The sequence below is a fragment of the Aethalodelphis obliquidens genome, unplaced genomic scaffold (assembly GCF_003676395.1).
Source record: "Aethalodelphis obliquidens isolate GAN/ISIS:26980383/991018 unplaced genomic scaffold, ASM367639v1 scaffold25, whole genome shotgun sequence".
Taxonomy (NCBI): domain Eukaryota; kingdom Metazoa; phylum Chordata; class Mammalia; order Artiodactyla; family Delphinidae; genus Aethalodelphis; species Aethalodelphis obliquidens.
The window spans coordinates 11,822,432-11,838,403 of NW_020837969.1; the positions used below are offsets into that span (position 1 = coordinate 11,822,432).

At 44.4% G+C, this 15,972-nt stretch overlaps 1 long non-coding RNA gene across 1 annotated transcript; it reads right to left on the minus strand.

The window, feature by feature from the left end:
* Nucleotides 1-1,706: 1,706 nt before the first annotated feature.
* LOC113628745 (uncharacterized) lies at nt 1,707-15,961 on the minus strand. Its single transcript, XR_003436217.1, has 4 exons — nt 14,579-15,961; nt 14,063-14,193; nt 2,906-3,026; nt 1,707-1,818 (listed from the first exon to the last, which is right to left on the minus strand). It is a non-coding gene; the product is annotated as an uncharacterized LOC113628745 (long non-coding RNA).
* Between the last annotated feature and the right edge of the window lie 11 nt (nt 15,962-15,972).

The following is a 15,972-nucleotide window of genomic DNA, read 5'->3' on the forward strand; positions in this document are numbered from 1 at the left end:
AGAATCTTTATAATGGAAAAAATAAAAAAACATCAGTAGAAAGCTTTAGCCATCTAACAGGCAACCTTAACTTAGTCCATCTCCCAGCATCACAATTTTGAATCAGCTAATCTTTTTTTAAAAAATATCTTTATTGGAGTATAATTGCTTTACATTGTTGTGTTAGTTTCTGCTGTATAACAAAGTGAATCAGCTATACATATACATATATCCCCATAGCTCCTCCCTCTTGCGTCTCCCTCCCTCCCACCCTCCCTATCCCACCCCTCTAGGTGGTCACAAAGCACCCGAGCTGATCTCCCTGTGCTATGCGGCTGCTTCCCACTAGCTATCTATTTTACATTTGGTAGTGTATATATGTCCATGTCACTCTCTCACTTCGTCCCAGCTTACCCTTCCCCATCCCCGTGTCCTCAAGTCCATTCTCTACATCTGCGTCTTTATTCCTGTCCTGCCCCTAGGTTCTTCAGACGCTTTTATTTTTTTTTTTAGATTCCATATATATATGTTAGCATACGGTTACTTGTTTTTCTGACTTACTTCACTCTGTATGACAGTCTCTAGGTCCATCCACCTCACTACAAATAACTCAATTTCGTTTCTTTTTATGGCTGAGTAATATTCCATTGTATATATGTGCCACATCTTCTTTATCCATTCATCTGTCAATGGACACTTAGGTTGATTCCATGTCCTGGCTATTGTAAATAGTGCTGCAATGAACATTGTGGTACATGACTCTTTTTGAATTATGGTTTTCTCAGGGTATATGCCCAGTAGTGGGTTTGCTGGGTCATATGGTATTCTATTTTTAGTTTTTAAGGAACGTCCATACTGTTCTCCATAGTGGCTGTATCAATTTACATTCCCACCAACAGTGCAAGAGGGTTCCCTTTTCTCCACACACTCTCCAGCATTTATTGTTTGTAGATTTTTTGATGATGGCCATTCTGACCAGTGTGAGGTGATACCTCATCGTAGTTTTGATTTGCATTTCTCTAATGATTAGTGATGTTGAACATCCTTTCATGTGTCTGTTGGAAATCTGTATATCTTCTTTGGAGAAATGTCTGTTTAGGTCTTCTGCCCAGTTTTGGATTGGGTTGTTTGTTTTTTTGATATTGAGCTGCATGAGCTGCTTGTATATTTTGGAGATTAATCCTTTGTCAGTAGCTTCATTTGCAAATATTTTCTCCCATTCTGAGGGCTGTCTTTTCGTCTTGTTTATGGTTTCCTTTGCTGTGCAAAAGCTTTTAAGTTTCATTAGGTCTCATTTGTTTATTTTTGTTTTTATTTCCATTTCTCTAGGAGGTGGGTCAAAAAGGATCTTGCTGTGATTTATGCCATACAGTGTTAAACAAACAAAAACTTTTAGCCAATGATTGGGTACAGATGTGTTGCATTATGTATTGAAATAGGCTTTATGTGCACCTCCTTTATATACCTTAAATAATTTATTGTATTGGGTCTCTAGAATCCTATTTCTTTGAGCATTTAACCCCCCAGTTCAGTGTCTAGCACAAAAGAGCGATTCAAGAATACTGGATGGGGGCTTCCCTGGTGGTGCAGTGGTTGAGAGTCTGCCTGCTGATGTGGGGGACGTGGGTTCGTGCCCCGGTCCGGGAGGATCCCACGTGCCATGGAGAGGCTGGGCTCATGGGCCGTGGCCACTGGGCCTGTGCGTCCTGAGCCCGTGCTCCGCAACGGGAGAGGCCACAGCAGTGAGAGGCCCACGTACAGCAAAAAAAACAAAAACAAACAAAGAAACAAACAAAAAAGAATACTGGATGTTTGAAAGGCATAATCACTCCACATAAACTGGAAAAGCAAGCAAAATTGTTTAGGATTAGTACTACTTAAAGATTTTTGTCTGGTGTTTAAAAAAATTCTAATCATTTTTTTGGTAACATCTTTATTGGAGTATAATTGCTTTACAGTAATCACTCTTGCTTGTACTAAAAAATGTTATTTCATGTGGTTTGATTGTATCATACAATAAAGGTTGTTACATACGAACTATACAATATTTCAAAACAGTCCATATGATATATATTTCTTGGTATTCATAGATTACTAGCCAACGTTGTGTGAATTGAATTAAATAAAATTCCTATCAAGTTGGAATCATAGATCTGGAAGAAATCTCAAGACAGCAAACAGTGCAGCCTCCTCCCATATAGGTAGACCAACCAACCTCCTGCAAAAGGCAATGATGGTCTTTGCACATTTAGAGATATCTCCATAAAGACACCCTCTAGAAGGGCTGCCAGTGTGGTGAATCACTGAAGGGAGGGTAGACTCCAACAGGGAGGCTGATTGCCCACGGCCGTCTTCAAGGCTGTTGGGTAGATTGGACAGACTTGCCCCCAACACAGTCTCATTGGAGGAAGCCTGTCCTTGTTCCTTTTGTGGGGGAGTTTTTGCCTTATCCTAATCAGCCTGGGGTCACTGCCTGGAACCTACGTTTATTGAATGGGGGAAACCAGGTTTGGCCCAGTGGACCAAACTGTCCAGTGAAAGGCACCAACTAGGGAATGAGGGTAACTGCCAACCTAGACTTCAGCACCTAAGACCAATGAGGTTGACGGCAAAGGTGTGCGCCTTTGAAGTCCTCTTACAATCTAGTTTGGAATACCACGGCAGCATACAGCAGACACAGCATACAGCGGTGACAGCTAAAGCACGTGGGCACCAGCAGCCAGTGTGTCTTCCCAGGCAGAACTGGCTCTTGGGTGAATCCAGTTTGCAAGCCAAGAGCCACCTAGAGGCATGTCCCTCTACAGAACACTGAGTCACCCTGCTCATTGTGCCAGTTGTGTTAAAATATACCTGTGGGATTTTAACTCATGGAGGTGACTAAGTGAACACGGAGAGGCTAATGCCATTGAAAGAAGTTGTTACTTACATTTTCCAAAAGAAGGGAACACACTACAGCACGTGGGGCCACATGGGGAAGCACTAGGCTTGGTCAGGGCAGCAGCAGGAGCATGGGGAGAGCACAGGCCACAGAATTTCCTGGGTTTTCCCTGGGAAAGGCAAAGCTTAGGATTAGTCTGAATAATTCTAGCATGGGCTTTGTTTTTGTTTGTTTTTAAATTATTTATTTATGTATTTATTTTTGGCTGCGTTGGGTCTTTGTTGCTGCATGCGGGCTTTCTCTAGTTGTGGTGAGCGGGGGCTACTCTTTGTGGGCTTCTTATTGCAGTGGCTTCTCTTGTTGCGGAGCACGGGCTCTACGCACGCGGGCTTCAGTAGTTGTGGCTCACGGGCTTAGTTGCTCCGCGGCATGTGGGATCTTCCCGGACCAGGGATCGAACCCGTGTCCCCTGCATTGGCAGGTGGATTCTTAACCACTGCGCCACAAGGGAAGTCCTTTAGTATGGGCTTTGAAGCCTAGAGGCTGTCCTTGGTTGTCTGGTACCTGGCCGGGGGTTGATAAAGAGCTGGGGAAATACTGGCTTGGTGTGTGAGAATTAAATAAAAGAGGTGATGGGGGATGCTTCCCTGGTGGCGCAGTGGTTGGGAGTCCGCCTGCCGATGCGGTGGACACGGATTTGTGCCCCGGTCCGGGAAGATCCCACATGCCGCGGAGCGGCTGGGCCCGTGAGCCATGGCCGCTGAGCCTGTGCGTCCGGAGCCTGTGCTCTGCAACGGGAGAGGCCACAGCAGTGAGAGGCCCGCGTACCGCAAAAAAAAAAAAAAAAAAAGAGGTGATGGGGGATATGGATCTGGGGTTGGCTGGAGGGTTTGTAATATGATTTTCACACACCCACAAAAGCTGGATGATAGGGGAGATGAAAACAACCTTGGCTGTTTAGTTTGGCCTTGTGATGACTGAATGCCAAGTGGACAAATACAGAATCTAAGAAAATACAATCATAACAGTTGGCTCCTATGTCCCTTTGATATATCCCATTGTTTTGCTCTCTGGGAACTTCTTTACTTTCTTGTACTACAAGATGCTCCAGGCACATCCTATATTTTCCCTGCTCTCTCCCTAGAATCAGGCACTTCTCCAAGGATCCTTGGTTCCTTTTATTGGAAAATGGTGTTAGAAACCAAGATGTGGATGCTTGTCCTTGGTACTGCGTCCTTAGTAGCAAGTTCTTGCTACTGAGGTGCCGTTGTTTCTAGGTCCTCTAATGATATAAGCCAGGAAGTACATGTGTGTAGATAAACCCATGGATACACTCATATTTCTATCTATCTATCTACTTTCCTATCTTCCTATATTGAACTACCCATGAAAACTTGAGTTCATACTGATGTCTCCAACACTATTCTAGTACCACAGGGTTCACTCTAGATTTCCCCCTTGCTTATTTGTAACTTTTTTTGGACAGTGAGAAACCTGGCTCGGGTCTACCTAAACGTTTGCTAATAATAATGACTCAATTTTGAATGAAGACAGAAAGTAAAGGAAGCAATGTGCTCTTCATAACAATTGTCCACACTAACCACCACCCTGCTGTGATGTGGCCAAGAACACAGGTCCCAAAGTCAGTCCCCTTGGGTTTGACTTCCAGCTTCATCACTTAATAGCCATGTGTTTGTGGGCAAACAAGTCAAGTGATCTGTGCCTCAGTTTCCTCTCCTCTCAAAAAGGAGTCATGAAAGTACATACTCCATAGAGTTGATGGAAGAGAAAATGAGTTTACAGAAGCAAAGCATTTGGGATGGTGGCTCATGGTAAGTGCTAAATAATTAACTTTTTAAAAAATATTTGTTTATTTATTTTTGTCTGTACTGGGTCTTCGTTGCTGCGAGCGGGCTTTCTCTAGTTGCAACAAGTGGGGGCTACTCTTGGTTGTGGTGTGCGGGCTTCTCATTGCAGTGGCTTCTCTTGTTGCGGAGCACAGACTCTAGGCACGCAGACTTCAGTAGTTGTGGCGCGCAGGCTTCAGTAGTTGTGGCTCACAGGCTCTAGAGCGCAGGCTTAGTAGTTGTGGCACACAGCCTTAGTTGCTCCATGGCATGTGGGATCTTCCTGGACCAGGGCTCGAACCTGTGTCCCCTGCATTGGCAGGCGGATTCTTAACCACTGCACCACCCGGGAAGTCCCAATAAGTAACTTTTTTTAAAAAAGTCTATAACAGAAGATTTATTTGACCAAAATATCCAATAGCCAACAGTGACCTGATGACTTCCAATTTTAAGAGTGTCTGTAAATATGACTCATAAATCAATATAATACATAAAGAAAAATCACTTCAATATGGAAAATCTTCAGTTTAATATTTGTTTTAGATGAATCAATGCATTCCTCTGCAGCAACCTCTTTAACCATAACTTCTCCAAATTACACATCATTCATTCAGCGTGGTGTCATAAGATCTACTTTCAATCCTCTTTTATCATTATTACTGTTTTCAACTGGACTTATTTCCTTTTCACTGAGAAACTTGAGAACTTCAAAACTTTCTTTTACTTGAAGTCTGATCTTCCTTCAGGTCTGAAGTTTTTCTTTTATTATGTAGTAGTCCATTTCTTTAATAATTCCAATGAGAAAGCGGCACAGGAGTATTAGTATGCCACCTTGACATTTTAGGAATATTTTAAATCTTTGCAGTGGCAGTTTCTTTAAAAATGTAAAAATATCTGAAATATTTAGCCTTCACAAAGATGTAAAAGACATGTCTTGAATTTATCATCCACGTATATCTTATTTGAGCATTATAGCTGCTCTGCAGACAGCTTGTACTTTTTCCTCTAAAGTTCACGGCTATTGGTTCATAATTAAAACAAAAGGTCTTGTACAGTCAGGTGAAATTAAAATATTATAGAACCGGAGGGAACATTCAAAGTCGATCAGAGCAATATTTACAAAACTCACTTAGTCAAAGGAGTAACGTGGAACTTATTCAAGAGAAGCTCGGAATTACTGTTAAACAAACAGATTCCCACTCCCTTCCCCTAGAGAGTCTGATGCAGTAGACCTGATCCTGCAAATCTGGATTTTTAACAAGACTTCCAAGTGATGTTCATCATCAGGAAAGTTTGGAAGCATTGATTTAATCCAAGATTCTGATTTCATAAGGAAACTGAGGCCCAGGGAAGAGGATCCCCCGCTCCCCCCACACACCCAATGTTCGTGAAGCACCTCCCCTTAGAGGGGTATGCTGAAAGGTTTGGGACAGTGCACTGCTATGCACAGCCAGTGGAACCACAACGTGGTACAGCCTTTCAGGCAGACGGTTTGGCAATACTTGTCAAAGTATTAAACGTGCTTATCTTTTGATGCTGTTATTCCAGATGAAAACAGAATTTCTTAAATTGTCACTCAGACCACTTGCATCAGAAGCACCTGTTGAGGATGTGGATCTCACCATCTCATTTCAATTGACTGAATCATAATCTCTGGGAGTGGGACCCGGCAATCTGCATTTTTTTCCTTTTTTTTTTTTTTCGTACGCGGGCCTCTCACTGTTGTGGCCTCTCCCGCTGCGGAGCACAGGCTCCGGACGCGCAGGCTCAGCGGCCATGGCTCACGGGCCCAGCCGCTCCGCGGCATGTGGGATCTTCCCGGACCGGGGCACGAACCCGTGTCCCCTGCATCGGCAGGCGGACTCTCAACCACTGTGCCACCAGGGAAGCCCAATCTTCCTTTTTAACAAGGTTACCAAGAGGTTACCAAGGTTCTACTGAAGTTGTGAGAAACGCTACTCTTACGAGTGTGAGAGTCAGAGCCCTAGCGGGGGGGACGTCCAAGCAGATGGGTAGTCCGCCTGGTATGGGATGTGGGACTTACCAAGAAGGGTAAGAAGAGTGTGTGCTTGGAAGGGCAGTAAAACAAGCAGCACAGAGATGGTGTCCTCGTGGAGGTGCAGCCCAGCGTGGGGTGTCAGAGCCGGAGCAGATGAGTCGTTTGAGGGCGTCGGGTGCCCTGGTGTGGGGTATGGGAGCTTGAGTGGGGTGAGGAGGGCTCCTGCACGGCAGAGTGGCCCAGCACCGGGTGCGGGAGCCCACAGAGGGTAGGAGAGGCTTCTGGGAGGGCGTGGGCTGAACGCGAGGTGTGCAGGCCACGGGGGTGGGTGGGTGGTGGTATCATCGGGGAAGGCACAGTGGCAGCCTTGGGAGGCTGGTTACGTTCAGGGGTATCGATTAAATACATAAATACACTGAGGAGAAGGAGAGTCAGTTTTCTCCCTGTTCGAGAAGGGCGTTACAAACACGGAAAGGAAACAAAACTGGAGTGAGTGCTGTGATGTTGAGTTTGAACTGAAGGAATTCATATGAACTCGTGGTTTTTGACAGAGAAATAGATAAGCATGTACATGTATCTACTAAGAGGGCCTGGGTGACCCTCCAATATCGGTGACTTCACCTAGATGCTCAGATGTTAGTTTCTAGATACCATTCACTGCCCACTAAAAGGACCTGGGGTCCTTGGAGAAATGGCTGAGTCAAGCTCTGGGACAGGGAAAGGATTAAAGGGAGCCTGGAAAATCTTCTTGTGCCAGAAAACAAGGAAATGCTCAAAGAATGATGGGGATATGGGACTTCCCGGGTGGTGCAGTGGTTGAGAGTCCGCCTGCCAATGCAGGGGACACGGGTTTGAGCCCTGGTCCGGGAAGATCCCACATGCTGCGGAGCAACTAAGTCCATGCGCCACAACTACTGAGGCTGCGCTCTAGAGCCTGCGAGCCACAACTACTGAGCCTGAGCTCTAGAGCCTGCAAGCCACGACTACTGAGCCTGCGAGCCACAACTACTGAAGCCCGCACGCCTAGAGCCCATGCTCTGCAACAAGAGAAGCCACTGCAATGAGAAGCCCGCGCACAGCAACAAAGAGTAGCCCCCGTTCACCACAACTAGAGAAAGCCTGCACGCAGCAACAAAGACCCAACGCAGCCAGAGATAAATAAATAAATAAATTTATATTAAAAAAAAAGAATGATGGGGACATGTCAGAGAACACAGGAAATACAATGAAGGAGCTCCCATAGGCCAAATCTAAGACAATTTGAGCGTAAAAAAAAGATGGTGCAGTTGCCAGGAACGGGGGAGGGGGGAGCATGGGGACTTAGTGTTTAAGGGGCACAGAGTTCACGTGGGGAAGACGGAGTCCTGGAGACGGATGGTGGTGATGGTTGCACAACAGTGTGAATGTACTTAAGGCCCCTAAACTGTACACTTAAAAATGATTAAAATGGTAGGTATTACATTTATTTTACTACAAGAAAAAACGTGTCCCTAGTGATAAAAAAATAACAACAATCATGGCAGAAAGAGATAGGGAAAGTTCTTCACATAAAAATGCTGGCTGGTAAATGTAAGGAAAAAACCCACCATTTTGGAACCATGAATGTAATAATTGATGTATGTAATTATGTATGATGTATGCATGGCTCCTGAATAAATGCCAAATGCATGGGTGAAAGATTTGTTTGGGAAAAGGATATTCATATAGTCTTAAAGTATAACCCCACAGATAGTTATTAGTACAGAGGAGAAAAGAGGCCTTTGCAGTGGTATCAGATACACCTGTCAGATGCCACTTTGCATCATTCAGTGATGCGTGGGACCAACAATGGGACAAAACTGACATCACAGGCCTCCTGATGTGATGAGGTGGGAAATATAAACCTAACCATGGAGTTTTCTGGACAAGGATTTTCATCTGAATCTTGAGGAAATCATCTAAACCCAGATTGTGGGATATTTTGCAAAACTGCCAGCCTAGACTCTTCATCATTGTCATGAAAGCAGGGGGATGTTCAAGATTGGAGGAGACTAAAGAGACAGGACAATTAAGTGCCACGTGGTGTCCTTGACGGCATCCTGTTTAAAAAACAACAAACAGCTGTACAGGACGCTTTAGGGTAATTGGGGAAATGTGGATATGGACTGTATATTAAGTAGTATTTATTATATCAATTTTAATCTGGGGGTTGATAATAATACTATGGTTATGTCAGAGGATGTCCTTATTTTTACTTTAAATGGTTGAATAAAAAAGCCTTTATCTACAAACAGAGATATAAAAGAGATAGTAACATGGCAACATGTTAATATCGCCTGGTGGATCTGGAAGATGCTTACACAGGTATTCATTTTATTATTCTTTCAATTTTTCTGTAGTTTTCACATTTTTCAAAATAAAAATAATCTAAATTTCTTGGGTGTGTCTCAAGAAGTAAATGGCTCCAATTTTTTATTTTTTAAATATTAAAATAACGGTATTACACCAACAAAATTACAGATATTTAAAGACACAAAAACACCACAATGCATGGGAATACCCAAATACTGAGAACCAGTACTGTTGCAATCGAGCAGGGACCTTGTTCTTGTTCAGCCTTTAGTTTTCAGAACCCTGTTCATATTAAGTGTGCAATAGAAGTTGAATGGATGAGTGAGGGACTTATTTTATTTTGTGATTTGGTGGTCTAGGTAAATTCTAGAAGAGGTGATTTGGATGTTTTCTACAAAAAGAGTTGAGTGAGCTGAAGGGTGAGAGCTAAAAAAACTGGCATGCACAGCACAGTTCAGTAAAGTCGGGCCTCCGCTGGCCTACCCGCTGCCCCTCCCCCTCCCCCCAGGACACCAGTGGAACAGTAGTCAGGCCATTTTAAAACTGAAAGTGTTTAGCAGCCAGACAGAATATTGGTTGTGTAGAATTATTGCTGTGCATAATTTCTTATGGTTTTAAGAAGTTCTGGTACAGGATACGAATTTGAAGGATATAGCTTCGTTTTACAGAATTATTGTAATTGGACCTTATTTGTATATATGTCTCAACATCTGTAAATAAACAAATAAGGGAGCTTACTCTATTTTAGAAAGAATAACCTTTAGTGGGGCATTTGCATTCACACACTGAATGTGCCAATTACAAGTACAATTTTCATCTGTTCATTAAAGCAGGTTTCCCAGGTCTTGGGTATTCCGACGCTTCAAGATAAAACTATAGTATTTCCGTGTGTGTGTGTGTGTGAGAGAGAGAGAAAGAGAAATGTAACATACATACAGAAAAGTGTATAAACATGTGCATATAGTTTAACAAAAAAGATAAAGCAAACAGGTTTAAAAAAACCTCAGAACATTAACAGAATTCCTCTCCCCATGTCCTTCTCCCCAAGTTCAACATTATCCCTCCCTTTAGAAGTAAGCACTATGTTGACCTTTGCGGTACTTATTTCCTCGTTTTTCTTTATACTTTCACCTCTTACATACACATCTCTAATCAATATAGTTTGGTTTTACCTGTTTTTGTGAACTTTATATGAATGAAATCTCTCTGTACAAATTCTTTTGTTTCTTGCTTCTTTTACCCAACATTATATTTTTAAAGATTTACCGAAGGGGTTTTGTGTAGCTATAGTTCATCCATTTATCATTGCTCTACTGTATTGCATAAATAAACCACACAATATATTTATCCACTACATTCTTTATCAGACAGTTGCATGCTTCACTTTTAGGCTACTGTAAATAATACACCCTAAACATTTCTTGTACGTGGATCTGGAGCATATAGGTGTGAATTTCTCTAGGGATATACCTAGGAATGGAATCACTAGGTCAAAGGATGTGGATATCCTCAATTTTCCTAGATATGGCCAAACTGTGTCTGTACCAATTTGTATTGCCACCCGTCACTGATGACAATACCTGTCGCTCCACATTCTTACCAACACCTGATATTTTTAAACTTCAGTTTTTGCCAGTGTAGCAGCTACATGAGTATCTCACTGTGGTTTTAGTTTTCATTTCACTGGTTCTTAATGATGTTGAGCAACTTTCCATACGTTTATTGGCAAAATACACTTCTTTGAACATGTTTTATTACATAGACCAATTTTTCTCCTTATTCAATTTGAATATCCCTAAATCAGACAAATTTGGGAGATTATACTGCAGTTAAATTTCTTAAAGCCAAATTCACAGCATTGAGTCAACATCAGGAAATCAAGAACTAAGAGAAAGAGAGAGGATGAAGTGGAGAAAGAGAGAAAGACTGAGAAATAATAAGTAGAAATAAAGATTTTAATGGAAAATTCAGAGGGATAGGAAAGGAGATATGAAATAGTTTTAAAAGATAGGGATGAGGGAATACCATCCCGTCTTTTAAAGAAGCTGTTTTTCGTGGATTATAAAGTTGGAATGGGGGAAAAATGCAAATTAAAGATGGTAAAAGGAAAATGGAACCTTATATTTTTTCATTATGTAAGAAAGAATGTCAGTGAATATTTATTCTAAGAGTCTACCCCACAGAGTATACAAGAGGTACCCTCTGAGAGCCTCACACATACAAACATGGCATTGGAGCTTTTGTTCCTTTTAGTTAATAAGACAGCTATTAAATGTTTTCTATCTCTTTAGCAACCACAGCATTCGCTCAATGTGGGTCTCCCTCTGCAGTGAGTAAGGTAAAATCTAACCTGTTTGATGTTGCTTACTTGCTACTGAACTGGAATGATTGCTGTTGCCCAAGGTGTTGCTATAATGAGTAACTGGCAGGGAAGTGGCTGTGGTTATCGAGGTTTCTGGTCTGGCTTGGCACTGGGAATTCTTAACGCTCATATGCCTATCTTTTTCAGGACTGTCTAGACAATAAGATTTAGGAATTGTGGATTAGGGCTACTGATTCATAATACCTAGAGATGTTATTTATTTTAACGTTTCGGTTGCAGAAGAGCAAAAACAAAAACAAAAAAGTCACTAGCTTGATTCAGGAAAGAAAAAGTTATCCTTATTTAGAAGTTCCAGTTGATATAATCCCTGATCTCCTTGAGGAGACAGGAGATATTAAAATATTGAAAACCAGTTCATCTTGTCCTACACATGAGTTGATTCAATAGCTTAAGCTTAAAGTTTATAACAATAATTCATTCAGAGATGGATTACACGCTAGTAATGAATTCTTACACACATCACTGAAAATGGAGACCACATTTTACAAAGAAATAAATTAAATCACATCAAATTACTGAAGAATTACAGGCCAAATACAGGACTATAGATGGGTTACTTAATGCTATTAGACTTATACTGATGTTTCTTTCCCAAGATTCAATCTTGAATCCTCAGCCCTTTACAGAATTTCAGATGGGTGACATTTGACCATGTATTTGCAGTCCTGACCTTTTGTTTGAGCTTGAGTCCCGACCTTTAACTTTCTGCTGGGTATCTCTAATTTCTAAAATCAAACCCCATATCAGATCCCCCTTTGGACTTCCTCATTTATTTCAGCTATTTGAGTTTCTCTTGATGGCCTAAAATCTTGGACTCATACCAGATTCCTCCTTGTGGTCGACTTACTGCTTAATCTAATCAGTAGCGAATTCTTGCCGGATCATTCCTTTTCATGCCTTCCTCACTTTATTTCTAATCCAGACCTTTATCTCTCTCATACCTATATTACCACACCAGCCTCCTAACTAGACGGCTCCAGCCAGTCTTGGGATCTTGCACACCAGATTCACCTTGGAGTTTCCAATATCCATTTCCTCCTACAAGCACGCCCTGCCACGCCGGTCCATTTTGGAATCATGTCCACTCATCTCGACCCCATCCCTTTTAATGATCGTTTTCCTTATGTATACTGCTTTGACGAGACCTTTCTGACAGTCCCCATTCTCTTAATTTACTGTCTGAATTCTCCCTTTGACACTAAGGAAGTATATAGGAGGCTGTGTTCTTTAAATTTTATGATTGGCTCCACCTCCAGTGAAGTTAACAAGCAAGTGGTTTTTGCACCTTGCTTTTTTTCACTTAAAGATCCTGGACATCTTTCCAGGATCAGCACACACATTATCAGCACATACATTTTTATGCAATGCTTTTAATATGCCTGCTGAGTATGGATAATTCACTTACTTAGTCCCTTAATGATGGATGCTGGTGGTTTTTCCAGTTTTGTTATTATGAAGCATGCTACAATGAACATCCTTGCAAATCCTGAGGAATTTTAATATCCGTAGGTAAACCTGTAGCACTGGGATTGCTGGATTAAAAGTATACATATTTTAAATTTGGATAGTTATAACTAATTATCTGTTGAAATAAATTTCACTGTCTACTCCCATTTTTGATACCGCTAATTTTCCTGCCACGCAGGATTTGGACGTTGACGTGGGAGCTTTGTTTAATGGCAGCTCACCTCCCCACAGACTATTAGTACCAGAGAAAATGTAAAGCTGGGAGAAAAGGGAATTGAAGGCCAGAAAACAGACTCTTCAGCGGCTAGTGCTGCCATAGACTGTGGTAATCTGGTATCCAGGACAGCAGACAGCATCATCCTTCTGTGCCAATGATCAACTGGAACCAAATGAAATCTAAATGTATCCATCTATAAACTAGGGATAATCTTCATTGTCTTAACCACTAGGAATTTTCCGAAGGGATGGTACTGTGTAAACTGGGTGAACTCAGAACAGCAGAGTGAAAACTTGATCAAGACAAAAAAACCCTGCAGAGGAGCAATTTTCCTTTCTGTCATCTTAACTGCTTTTGTGTGACCAAATGTTTCCTGTGCCACCCAGTGGGGGAGAAGAAGCGAGCTTGCCTCTTAAATGCTTCAGAGTTTTGTTTGTCTATTTAGGGTCCCTTTTTGAAGTCTTGAGATTTATAGAACAATAAATGTCATTTACCGCTGTGTGCCATTTTGGGTTCCTCATCGGTTTTAGAAGTTGGGTAAGAATACTTACCTGAAAGCTTATCAAATGTGAAATAACACCGAGAAGTATTGGGCAGTAGTTCATTCCAGTGAAACAAACTAAATTGTGGCAACAGCAAAGTGTGTTACTTTTTTTTTTTTTAACAGTAGGATGCAGACATTTTAATATAATTCATGTTTTCTAACTGTTTTTTTTTGAGGGGGGAAAGCACAGCAGGAAGCAAGGTTTAAACAAGAATGGCTTGGCTGGGTTGCCAAATGATGTTATTAGTATACCATAACACAAATTTTGGCCATGCTAATGGGCCAGTATAGACCAGTCCAAAACAAAGCACCTCGTTCACTCAGTGGTGTGAGAGATTAGTTTTAGCCAGGTCTCATCTTTTTCACAGCATTCATAAGTACAACCTTAAGATTATCCACTAGGATGTCACATCTCACCTGAACAGGAGAAGCTTGCCTTGTGTGATCACTTCCTTATCAATGGAGTGGGGCTGAACACAGGACCTGGAAGCGGGGGCTTCCCTTTGTTACAGGCGAAGCCTAGTTTCCTGGGTGTAAACGAGGAAGACCTAGAAAGATACAGTAAGTGAGTTCATCTTGGGTGACTCCGTTCCCCAACTCCTGCGACCTCTGGTAGCTCCTTCCCAGGAGTTCTCTCTAGAGTTTCTAGTAGTTAAAAGTTTCTGCCCAGATGCTCCGAGTACAAATACAACCCCTTCTAAGGCCCTCGCCCGAGACGGCAGGTCCAGTCCCCGCCGTGAAGCTGTTCCAAGCCTGACCCCACGTCCTTCCTCTCGAGGACCACCCTCCTCCCTCCACCTTCGAGATTGACCGCAGATGCCCCGACGGCCTGGAGAACCAAAGGCCGTCCCCAGCCTCCAGGGCAGCTGCTACACTAACCGCGCAGCGCCAGCTCCGCGCTGTAGAGAATCTCAATTCACCTGACTCCCTTACCGGTCTGTGCACCCAGGAAGGGAGGCGGACGTTGTTCCAAACCCCCTGAAAGCCCTTGCTGTGCGCTGCGTCCCGCACAAGGTGGGGAAGTCTTTACAAATTAGGCGGCAGGATTAAGCGAATTCACACCAAAAGGTGAATGATCTCCGGGTCTTCCTCCGTTTTTTTTATTTTGTTTTTTGTTTTTACTCTAAAAGCAGCTGCTTAGTAACCCAGAAGAATATGAATGGGACGGTGGTGTAGACCTGGCTGGAGAGGAGTCTGGGGACTGGGAGGCTCCCTCCCAGACCGAGGGGCTGGGGGCACAAATGCTGTGTGTCCGAGCCCTGCCAGGCCTGCGGCTCATGGAACCGTCCAGCCCGGAGCCCGACGTCCGGACCCTCCTCAGGGCCGACCAGGGCGTAGTAGCTGCTGAATAAATAAATACTTGTAGAAGGAGAGAAAGTCCACGTTCCTCCCCGGACACATCCAGGGTCTAGGAAAGCCTGGCCGCCAGGCCGCCGCGTTTTCCTGCCAGCGGGCTCGCCCACACCTTCTGGGCCTCGGCGGGGCTCCGGGTGGGGGACTTCCCGGGGCGCGGGCGGGGGACTTCCCGGGGCGCGGGCGGACGTAAGGGGCTGGCTCCCGGGCGCGTGCACGTCCAGCGCAGGGCCCCCGTGTGGAGCGCCTCAGGCCCGCGCGCGGCGGACGACGACGACAACGACGACGACGGCCGCGGCGGGGGGTGTGGGGGGAGGGGGGGTGCAGTGGCTTTTCCGAATCTGACCCGAGTTTCTCCCGCGCAGCGGGGCACCGGGGCAGGCATGTCGCGGCGCCCTCGGACCGCGGGATCCGCCTTCGCTTTCCGCCGCGAGGCTGAGGTCACGGAGGGCCGGGCGCCCTACGGAGGGCCGGGCGCCCTGCAGAGGCCCCGGGGGCGACACCGCCCCGGACGCGCCACTGACGCGCTTTCGAGCGCTGGCTCTGCTTTTCACACTTTCCCACCGCCCGGAACGCCCCGGGGTCCGAGGGGGAGCGGGAGAGCCTTTGTGCCTTCTCGGTTTGCTGGGACCTTGTCTTCCGAAGAGAGCCTCCCCACCCCTTTCCTCTCGAAAGTCTTGTGGTTTCCCTAGAAGTCGGAAGGCGGTGGAGAGGGCTGCGGAGACTTCTCTTTAGCCGCCTTTCCCGTCCCGAAGCTCTAAAACCCCAAGTGGTCGGCTGTAGGGAGATATTTGGGGTCAAGGGGAAGCAGCGAGCAGCGCATTCCTTCTCCGTCTTCCCTCCCACCTGGCCCGCGGCTCCCTTCCGCCCCTGACTCGGGCCGGCGCCCCGGCAGGCGCAGCGTGCCGCGGGAGCGGCAGGGTTAAGCCCTGGAATGTGGCGGCGAGGAATGTGCATGCAGATGAGCCGAGCGA